General features: G+C 39.0%; 1 pseudogene; it reads right to left on the bottom strand.

The window, feature by feature from the left end:
- Nucleotides 1–4310: 4310 nt before the first annotated feature.
- Nucleotides 4311–5704, bottom strand: LOC143851689 (zinc finger CCCH domain-containing protein 20 pseudogene; annotated as a pseudogene).
- Nucleotides 5705–12249: the final 6545 nt, after the last annotated feature.

The following is a 12249-nucleotide window of genomic DNA, read 5'->3' as shown; positions in this document are numbered from 1 at the left end:
AAATATTCTCTATTGAGAAGATTAGGCAAAATATCTTCATTTGGTCAAAGGTTGGGTAAACCGAGAACCGAACCGAACCGATCAAGTTCGGTTCGGTTCCAAAGATAAATGGTTCGGTTCTGATTCCAATTTCTGGGAAACGATTATATATGGTCCCCCCCCCCCAAAGTTGAAACTATAAACCCTACTTTTCCACTTTTCCCCTTTAACGTTTTTCTTTGCCCACGACCAACATTGCTGTCTCCACTATCCATCAGTCCATCGGCTCTTGGCTCTCTCTCTCTCTCTCTCTCTCTCTCTCTCTCTCTCTCTCTCTCTCTCTCCAACCTTCGGTTTTTTTTGTCTTTTCTGCTTCGATAAAAGTAGTTTGGGACAAAGGCTTTATTGAGTTGAGTTATGCTTCGATAAAACTGGTTGTTCGTTAAATTTGATCTTCTCCCATGGCCAACCATGATAAATTTTGCTAAAATCATAGATTGTAGAGGCTCTTATGCCAATTTGATGTGGACGCAATGATAAATATTTGATTGAAAACCAATATAACTGTGTGTAGTTCATGGAGCAGAAAACCACATGAAAATTTTCTCTATTGAGAAGATTATGCAAAATATCTCCATTTGGTCAAAGGTTGGGTAAACTGAGAACCGAACCGATCAAGTTCAGTTCAGTTCTAAAGATAAATGGTTCGGTTCTGATTCCAATTTCTGGGAACCGATTATATATGTCCACCCCAGATAGAGCATGAGAAATGTTATGGTGGTGCCCATAATGGCCTCACCATAACGTATGGGGAGTGCAATGGATACGTTGCAGGAATAGGGGCATAAAGGCAATCAAGAGTAAAGGCAAGAATCAAGGATAGTATGCCATAGAACCAAGAAGAATAAACTCCCAAAGGTATTGACCATGTGAGCCCCATTCACTACGATTATCTTCCTCTTCTTCTCGGTTCTGAGATACAAGAAGAAATCCCTCAAAAGCAGTGAAAAAAATTACGATGCTTCGAATTGTTTTTCTTAAGAGGAATGCTAGATTGAAGAGCACCCTTGCAAAAAAGAGGTCAAAGGGCACCTTCATTGGGTGCATGTCGCCAAAGTGCATTAATATTGGCTGAAGATTGTGATGTGCAGCCAATGGGGGTAGCATTTCTTTTCTTTTTTGAATTATTTGAGGAGTTTTAATACACCTTTCAGTCTTTCACTCTACCCTCTAAAATCTCTCCCTCTCTGCCCTTGTCTCAGAAATGGGCCCACTAATATTCCATGAAATATTTTTTCATGGCTGCCAAACATGCATTACTGGTATTGATCCAGTGAGATTTGAAAATACAACCAACGGTTCAAATTCAATGAGGAATAGACAGTGATTTTAGATTACTAGGATTATCATATGACACTTTCGAGGCATGTACAATCTTACGGTAGGGCCAATCAAATGAACAGTCGTAAATCGATGAGGGGATGTGATATATTCACCCCCTTTTCTTCACCGGGCCACCCTACTTGTGCGGACTACTATTTTTAATTAGGGAAAATTACATTTACACCCCCTCTAGTTTCTGGCATATCCACTTCCACCCCTATAGTTTAAAACGTGACAAATACACCCATGTAGTTTCAATTTGTTTTAAGGTTTGCCCCCTCAGCAGAAGGTTCGTTCATAGATTGAAGGGTTAGGATGATCCGATGGAGCTGATTTTTTGGGCATACCCTATCTATGTCAGGACCCATCAAATGAACGCTTTGGATCATCCAAACAATGTGGGCCCACATTATTTGGATGATTTTTTGGTAGTGTTTGGACGAACCTTCAGCTGAGGGGGCCTACCTTAAACAAATTGAAACTACATGGGTGTATTTGTCACGTTTTAAACTATAGCGGTGGAAGTAGATGTGTCAGAAACTAGAAGGGGTGTAAATGTAATTTTTCCATTTAATTATTTGTGGACTACTCTGTCGTCCTAACCTAATCTTCTTTGGTTTAGAGATTCCAACGTAATCTAAACAAATCAAAGACATAGATTTCCAGGCCGATAAATCATGAGAATACCGATTTGTATCCCAAGAAAATCTGCCCGTAGGATCTTGATTAATGGTGGGCCCTTTCGTACGGATTGGGCAACCTATATATATATTCGTCCTATTTTCTTCCTCGGGCCACCCCTTTCTAATGTCTTAATCGACATTCTCTAGTCCTCGAGAACAGATGGAGTCCTGTCTGTCCTCAAATATCCTGCTACCTACTTTTTAATTAATGTCACCCCATCTTACCCGTGGAGATATGGATATGGATATGGATGGATAGTACCAACCCAACAAACACACCCCCAGTAATCTTTTAAAAACACACCCCATAAAGTCCTTAAAAATAATAAAACAAACCAAAAAGGAGTAGAAGATCTTTTAACTAATCTTATTCTATACCTCTCAAGGGTCTTATCCCCTTCCAAAAAAGCTTTCATAAAAAGCAAGAACCCATTCTTACGCTTTAACCACGTGAAAAGACGTGACATAAAGCATACCAAAATGAAATTTTATACCCAAGGGGCCGTTTGGATACACGAATTTTAGAATCCAGGATTTTTGTTCGAAATCAGTGTAAAAGAGGGTTCGTGATCAAGCTGTTGTATGCTGTGGTGCAGTGTTTCTTGAATTTGAAGTGAGAAATTCAAGTTTTATAATTCGAAGTCAGTGTACAAGTGGGTTCATAATCAAGCTGCTGTATGCTATGGTGACAGTGTTTCTTGGATTTTAAGTGAGAAATTCAGGTTTTAAAACGGTCCGTCGGTCCTTCTTCTCTTGTCTCCTAGCTACAGTTTTGAAGAAATCCCGGATTCTAAAATCCGCATATCCAAACGGCCCTTAAATGTTTTCCATGGAAAATTAATTTCCAACTTTGGTTCATTGAGAAAGCACTAGACCCTGAAATTTTATTTTCCGTGGAAACTTCCATAATTTTCTTCTTTAAATCCAAAAACCTCCTTACACAAAGACTCCTTAATCGTTTCTTAATTAATCAGATTAATTAACCAATGCTTTAATTTTCTAAAAGGAAGCTTCTATAGTACGACAAAACATGGATTTTAATGGTTTTCTTTAATTATTGATTAAATGGTCCCATCTTATCTTGTCTCTTCAAGTCACAACAGGTTGAGAATAAAAAAATGAGGATATCACAATCAAAGAAAATTATAAACGCTTCCTGCCAAATCCACTGAAAAAATCAACACATAAATCAATTTGGAAAATTTATTTCGAGGATAAGGAAGAATTCAGGTTTCCACGTCCACGTCTTAGTCTAGAGATCACCCCACTTTAATGAATTTGTCGTCTAGTAAACACATCGCAAAAATCTCAACCGTTCACGTGGCAAGTAATCACATGTCTCCCACATTGAGACCGGACGCATGGACGGCCGAGATCATCCGAAATCGCACAGCTAAAATGAGCACATTAAAGCCAAAAATAAAATTAGGCTACTGATACTGGCACTACAGTAATTTCATAATCACTACAGTAATTTCATAATTGCACTAACTCCCACCTTGTCTTTTTTTGGGAAATTTTGTTGTGATAACTCTTTGAGCTGCTGTTTAAATACTAAAAGACAAAGTGATTTCGTGTCAATATCAGAATAACTTTAGTAATGTATTTGCCACTATCAGTTAAGGCTGCAACTCGGGTCGGGCGGATCGGGTTTTGGAGAACCCAACCCTACCCGAGTTTTTTTTTTTGAAAAACCCGCGATTCCCAAACCCGGCCCTACCCATGATAAATCTCGGGTCAGGTCGAGTGATGCAATTTTTTAAGGAAAATTCTTGTTTGGCAAGGCAACTCAACTCATATAGAAGTAGAAATTACACACACATTACACTTGAATCAAACAATGATGTAATTACACTTGAATCAAACAATGTTGTAATTACAATCAAACAATGCTGAATCAAACGCTTGAATCAACTCAACTCATAGAAGTAGAAATTACACTCACATACAATAACAGTGGGTGCGTGGGTTTTCACTTTTAACTTGTAACTAACAATAGAAAAACCTGTACATACTATAACTTATGTAACTCGGGTCGGGTCGGCTCCTTCAAACCCGGCTCAACCCGAGATTCATGCGGGCTTTTGAATGCTCAACCCGAAACCCATGAAACCTAACCCGACCCAGGTTATTTTCAGGTCGGGTTGATGCGGGTCGGGTAAAACCCAGCTCGAGTTGCAGCCCTACTATCAGTACCCAAAAAAATTGGCTACTAAAGATCTTCATAATGACAATAAGAAAATAAGTAAAACCCATTAAACAGAATTTAACAAAAAAACAGATTCTTCATTACTGAATTCAAAATACATGGAAGAAAGATCTTCAGTTTCCACATTAAGATCAGAAAATTAGAAAAACAAAACAAAATAACCTGAAAATACCCATCTCCGACTACCTGAGAAATTCTACACATTTGTCTATACAAATTCCACTAATAAAAAAAAGACCGCCCCACTTTCATCAAACGAGGTTTTTTTTTCTTGTTCTTGTTCTTCCTTTCTCTATACACAAAAATCATCATCAATTTCACATCTCCTCTTCAATATTCACAATCAGAAAAATAGGGCAATTCATCCAACCCAAAAAACCCAAAATTAGAAATCCCTTCTTTCCAATTCCAAAACTTCATTTAACCAATTCTGAGACCCACCCCACATCAGGCCCTGCATTTTCCATTGAATTTTTCGCATTTTCCACGGAATTTTCTTTACTCAATTTCTCAAATATTTTTGCCCTCAAATCTCTCCCAGACTCCACCCTCTCCATATTCTCTTCCTCCCAACCATCCATCCACCCCAAATTCTTAGGCGTCACCGGCAAACTACTAAACCCACCAACCGGCGATCCGACCGTTGATCCAAACCCCCAATTCATCAACGGCCCAGAATTCGCCTTACTCAGCTGTAACTTCCTCAAAGAAACCAAAACCCCATTCACAGAATTCCCATTACGCAACATCGGAGGCGAATCCGACTGTGGAGATAAAGGCGGAGAAAACCTTAGAGGAGACCCATCATAAGTATCGGACCCGGACCCGGACCCGGACCCAGATGGGGTCCGCGGGCTCTGCGGTAGGATCCGAAGTTGCTCCGGTGTATGCGCGAAGAAACAAACTCTCCGGCGGCAATTGGTCCCATCCTTACATGGTTGGGTCCGATACCGACCCGGATGAAGCCAACACTCAAAAACCCCATGTGCGAACTCGCACGTGTCACCTCTCTTGCACGAGCCTTTTCGGAAATCCGGGCATGCAGTACCGGAGTAATGAAACTTTCGTGGGTCCCTCCGGCGAGCTTTTTCACCAGGGTGAGCGTATGGGCACTCGGTCCAGTCATGGGACCGACCACGCCCGCACTTTCGGACCTTGAACTCGTACATCCGAAACTCGTCACAAGAGAAAGAGTCGACTGGGATATCGGACTCGGCTGAGTCAGGATCGTCGTTAGATGGGAGGTAACGGTGTAAGGCTGTTAAGGCGTCGAGATAGGGTGAGTAGTCGCCGGCTCCGTTAACGGGGGTGGGAAATAGCATCCCAGCCGTTGGATCATCGAACATGTTGTTCCATGGTGGAACGTGGACCATCGGATTTGCTTGATTTTTTTCTCCCAGCATCATTTTTTTGTCTCCCTCTTTCCTTCTGTTAGGACATCGAAGGTGTTATCCGATGCTTGAATATAAATGAAAGGGTTGGGTTAAAAACTAACCCTAGTTAGGTTTAAAATGTACGACCGAGGATATAGATAGGTTAAAATATGCATAAAAAAGGAAGGGAAGAGTAAAATAGTAATATAAAATCTTCTCTTTTGATACCTCTCTCTTTTCTAGGCGGTTGATATGGGCAGTGTCAGTTTTTAATAATTGCACGAATTTAGCTTGTCTTTTCGTTTTTAATCGACTTCTGAGTGTTTTTTGGGGAACTGGAATACCCATAACAGCTGTTTAAGTAATAAGAGGCAAGATGAGGTAGTGTGATTATCAAAACATGTAGTGGCAATATCAGTAGCCTTATTTTGTATAAGTTGGGCGTTGAATATCAAAAGAGAGGGGTAAGAAAGGGATATGGAGTGTCAGCCACGCGGACAGAAGAGACTGCATTGAGGACACGTTTCAGTGCTTTTGCTTAGAATTTAAACGTTAGGGCGAGGATTTTTTATTTTTTTCGCCACCTGTAGGATAATGCGCCCCACTGTTATGAACGTCAAAAAACGTTAAAATCCGCCCACAGTTCACGTTAAAAGTGGGGCGCATTATCTTAAAGTGAGGGCGAAAAAATCATATCCGAGGTTGGATAAATACAAAATAGAGAAAAAACAACACAGTCGCCACTACACTTGGCAGTTGAGATGCCGCTAGCGACAGGGTTTGTACGCGTCAGCGATCCCAGCTTTGATGGGCTGAGTGCAAACCGAGTTGACTCGGATGGATTGGGCTGTGGCATTTGTCGTGCCTAAGACGGGTCCATCTGTCTTAGTCATGATCCATTCAAATACCTTATTGGTATTCATAGTGTTTAGGGGTGTAAACGGATCGAATTCGAATCGGATAGTGCTATATCCGAATTCGAATTCGTTTACAAAATTCAGTATCCGAATTCGCATCCGAATTCGACGGATAATTAAAATTTGTTACCCGTTTATCCGGGGATTCAAATCCAAATTAATAAACAGATATCCGAATTCGAACATATCCCGTTTATCTGGATTCAAATCCAAATTCATAAACAGATATCCAAATTCGAACATATCCGAAATCATAAACGTACATCCGAATTTGAATGTATCCGTTTATCCAGATTGAAATCCATAAACGGATATCCGAATTTAAATCCGCAAAAAAATTTTATAAGGGCAGCAAACAGCTACCACCGTTTGCTTTGTTTTACTTACACATTAGTTTAAGACGATTTTATCATTAAACCCCGGCCCATATTTATACCCACAGCTCCACACAAGTTTTCACCTCTCTCCCGATGTGGGACTAAATTTGCAAAACAGTAGTGTTGTCTGTTGAAGATAACATAATTTTAATAACAGTAGTATGGGCCATACCATAATTTTAATAAAGTGAGAGTGCGCCCGTATGACAGTAGTGTTGATAACATTTTCATTTTTTTTTATTTTATAATAATTTGCTACCAAGCTTCTCCTCTTGGAAAGTAGCAATGGTGGTGCAAAGATGCGCCGATTGGCAATTCGTGCTAGCAAAAATGTAAAAACGTAATCATTACACACAAAAAAGTAAAATAGTAAAGTATAAAGTTTTAAATGAAACATTACCAATAAAATATTTAAGGTTATGACAATTACTGAAAGAAACACTTACTTAGAATAATTATTACAATCCAATAATCCAATAATCCACAAATAGATTGTGCCTAAACAATCATTCCCATACATATTATAGAATCCTCTAGATCAGAGGGTTGGGACCTAAGATTATTCTATGGAAATGATAAGTTGGGCACAACCCTATTTCCATTGTGGCCCATCAAATGGACGGTTTGGATGGACCGTACAGTACATTTTGATTAATACTGGACTATATGCTTACACCATATAAAATCCATATTTCTTGTTACCAGATGTGACTGTATGGCCAACCAATGGATGGTGTAGATCTGATAGACCCAACAAATGGACTTATTAATGAAGGGAAGGATTTTCTTCAAAAGGAAAAATGTTATCTTTCTTGTCAGTATGGGTGGGATTGCATTTGAAGCGGATATGGCTAGACATCAATTCATAAGCACACAGACTTTGAGAAAAAGTACAGCACCTTAGTTTCTGTTAAATTTACAAAATTTTCCGGGTTACCCGCACCCACCTTTTTGCTCTATAATTCTCTAGAAACTATGCCATCTTCTTTCAATCACCAGCATCCATTTGTTTTTTTCATCCTACAGGCCACATTTGTTGCTTCATAAAGAAGCCATGTCAAACTCCAAGAATGCCCTTAAAATGAGAGATTACTTCCTTTCCTACCTAAAACACTTTTTGTTTTTGTTTTTTTTCTAAAAAGAAAATTTACTCTTCTTTTAGAAACAAAAGATAGTGTGTCATTACTAAAAATAAATATTAATGATATTATTAATAATAAATAAATAAAATTTACTTCTCGGATTCGGATGTTAAACGGATCGGATATACCATTTACCAGATTCGCATCCGCTAAGAGCCGGATATCTCATAAACGGATTCGGATAATATCCGCTTGAAACGGATCCGGATAATATTCGCTTTAAACGGATTCGGATGCGGACGGTAATCGAATTTTCGAATATCCATTTACACCCCTAATAGTGTTATTTGGATCGATAGAGCCTAAAGTCGTTTTCAAAATATAAGATCATTCATTCATTGTTCGTAGGAATTCGCAATCTCAACTACTAATAGTCGTGGTCGGAGGTAAGTTCCGCATTAATTAAATAGTAATTAAGTTAACAAGGATGTCTGCTGACGTTATGCTCTCCCAAGTTACAAATAGAGTCATCACAAATCAGTGGATTTTGCAAATCCGATCATGCAATCAATTTGTGACCAAAATACCTATTACAGATTTTGTTAGTCCAAGGGTTCCCGTTAGTGGCCTTAATCATTTTCATACTTGGAATTCAGATTTTTTGACTCATGAAAATACCAAGAGGTCGTTTCACCTCCGCTGCAACTAATTACGCGGAAAATCATTCCATTCCCATCCCTGTGAATGGTTGTGATTAGTCTGATTGAAAAATGGTTTTATCAATCTCACCCATTTACAAGAAAGTGATTGGGCTGATTTTGGGTGACCCGCTTAATCGCGGAGGTGAAATCGACTCAAAGACCAAAATGCCCTTACATGTCAAAAGATAAAAATTGCCTTGTATAAAGACCAAAATACCCTTGACGCTCCGTGATGTGTCTTACCAACTCAACTCAAACACATGTATCAAGTGGGGTCTACCCATTTTTCTCATATTTTGATGGAGTAGGTCCAGCGATCTCCACCCAAGCCCATGCATAGGATCGGCCCCACGATTTTACACCTCATGTTTTGATGGTGTGGGGCCCATTATTTTACACACATTCATAGCATGGCCAAAAACCCAAGTATAAGTAGAAATGATATTCCCACACACCATCTGTTGGGGGTAAAATCGGTACCCCCTCGATGACTGACACGTGGCACTGTCCCGAGATTGGAAACTGAGTAAATCTTTGAGACTCTCCTCTATCTCAAGAATAGCAACATCTCCGATAAGGAAAGTCCTACTTAAGGACGGAAACTCTCTAATAACATCACTCGCCCAAAATAGAAACCAAGTCCGGTAAGGATACTTGGTATTTGTCTCCCCAAGAAACCGCGCAATAAGAAAAGTTTCTAACTGAGACAAGTTCCCTAAACAGTTGTGGACTCCTTCTCTATAAATATATACCCCCACGCTCAAAGGTACACATTCTATAATCTCTATCAAGAGTTACAATTTTGTCTTCTACCTCTAACTTTGTTCTCATGTTGTGCTGATTTCTGACTTGATCGTCGGAGTGGTCTCCCAGAGCCACAACTCTGGAACCCCTAACGCTTTCTCTATGAGCTCTACCAACCATTGATCCTTCAACCAAATTTCAGCACCATCACCATCAAAATACTCAATTCACAAATACTCATTCCAAAATACCCATCAGGAAAAACATGGGGTGTAAAACACTCATACATGTATTAGCTAGCACTCTTGGCTCATGCTGTCGTTGGTGTAAATTAATGGGCTTGGTGGAGATCAAAGGACCTACTTCATCAAAACGGGTAAAATGGTGGTCCCCACCTAATACATGGATTTGAGTTGAGTTGGCAGGACCCTCCCTGTCGAATCATATCACTGAGCGTCACCGAGTATTTAGTTTTTTTTTTTGGGAAGTGATATTTACACCTTTTGATAATTAGGAACACCCAGAGCCAGCGTACGTGACAATCAAACCCACTGGATTTTTCTGACATCAAGTACATCAGCCCCCCTTTAGTCATCGATACACTGGAGCTGGGTGTCCCTAGTAATCAAAAGGGGCGTAAATATCACTTCCCCTTTTTTTACTAGGTAATTTTCATCTTTTCATATATAGCTTTTAAAAGTTAAATAAATAAAATCTATCATGAGTATTTTGGTCACAAATTAATGACATGACATGGTTTTCAAATATTCGTAAATTCGATGACTAGAAGAGTGTTTTTGCAAATCATGCAAAGTAGGAGACTTCTTTGGAAAACCCCCATATTTTATTTTATTTTTGGTTGCCAAACATGCCATATATGTTTTCATCAAACAAGTCCTTAAAAATTAGACTTAGAATCGTCAAATTGGAGTGAATTTTGATGCATGGCCTTAATCATAGTAAAGCCCAGCAGATAAATGGGTTGGATCAATGAACGAGTAAGCCCCACTAGTGCTCCTACCATCTCATACTTTTTAAGAGGCTGATGTTGGATCAAATATCAAGGGCCGCTATATAATTTCCCTTACATAAGAACCTCTCTTATATGGAGTATAATTTTCCAATGGACTAAAAGAAGGGTGTCATTATCAAAGAAAATGAGTGAAGATAACATCTCCCAAGTATCAGATAAATGTTTGGATCTTTGAACAAATAGGCCCCACTTGTACTCCTCCATCGAGTAAGCTAAGAAACTCTCTTTCTTGTAAAATTTTCCAATTGGCAACAAGTGGAGTGTAACTATCAAAACAAGATAATGCAGATGTCATCCCACTATCGTGGTTCATATATATTCCATTTAGGAAGATTTAGCTCAGTGCAATTTTTCCCCCACTCTAGAGATCAAATAATTGAATGAGTTTGGTTAAAGTTTTGTTTTTTAGTGTAAAGAAGTAGGAAATTTTGGGAATACTTTTCCTTTGTAAATTTTTGCCTGGAAACTCTTGCATTCCAAACTGGGCCTTAGTTATTATTAACATGAAGGCCAATAATCAAAGGCTACTGATATTGGCACTACCATATTTTAATAAATGCACTAATTCATCTTGTCTTTTGTTATTTAAATAGCTGTCAAAGGGTTATTACAGATCTCACAATGCTCCCTAAAAGCTCGGGTTATTACAGATCTCACAATGCTCCCTAAAAGCTCTCAGAAGCCACTTAAGACAGAAAAGCCAAGTTAGGTTAGTGCAATTATTAAAACATAGTAGTGCCAGTATCAATAACTTAATCAAATTATGAAAATCATCTGTACCACAGAACCATTGAATGAGGAGTTCAGATCATATCGGCGTCATGTAGCTGAGCCAAAATGCATATATGCATTTCTATTTGGGAAATGATATCTGCGCTGAGTGTTTCAATAAACATGCGCTCCACTTGTTTGTCATGTAGTAATTAAAGGGTTTAAAGAGCTTTTTGAGAACAGTAATATCCTCTGAAAATCACTTTAAATGCTACACAACAAACAAGTGGAGCGCTTGTTTATCGAAACACCTTGGCGCATATATCATTTCTCTTCTATTTACAACATATATATGTATGTATGTATGTATATTTATGTGTATCTATCTCTAAATAAGCAACAAAAAACATTGAATAATAATCAAATGCACGTATTTGCCTGATTAGAATGTGAGTTCAATTTAATTCATGAGAGAGTAGCCACATAGGCTCAGGTTTTGACTTATTCATTTAATTCATCTGAGGTGGCTGCTCTCTCATGCAAAAGCCATCCCTTCTAAAAATTTACAATATTTCAAAAAATTTGTAACTTCACTTTCTAAAGCGACACGTGAGGGACACCGAAGGAGTAGGGGTGCAACTTGAAGTCGAACCTGACCCGATGTAAGTGGGACATTTTAATTGTGTACAATGTCAGTAGGACATACTAGGACTCTCCGATGGGTGGTCCGATTTGATGGGTGGTCCGATTTGAAATGGATCGTGACCGGCACATAGGGAAGTAGGATCCAAAGAACACTCCGAATCCGATCCGACCGATAAGGGATTTCAATGGATCGTGACTGAGACATAGGCGGATCCATTGAAAACCCTAAGGTGCGCATGCAAGATCCGATTAAGATCCAATAGTTTTTCTGGACCGGGTGGATTCGAAATAAAAAAAAGAAAAAGAAAGTGAGCTACTCCGGAAAAAATCCACGTGTCAATTTTATGTTTGAGAATACTTCTTTTCCTTCTCGAACGTACACGCGGCTGTGAGTCCTTTTAGCATTTAGGTG

This window comes from Tasmannia lanceolata, unplaced genomic scaffold, assembly GCF_043159265.1.
Source record: "Tasmannia lanceolata isolate RefF3 unplaced genomic scaffold, GAP_Taslan_0.1 ptg000003l, whole genome shotgun sequence".
Classification (NCBI taxonomy): Eukaryota; Viridiplantae; Streptophyta; class Magnoliopsida; order Canellales; family Winteraceae; genus Tasmannia; species Tasmannia lanceolata.
This window is presented reverse-complemented; position numbering and strand designations above follow the sequence as displayed.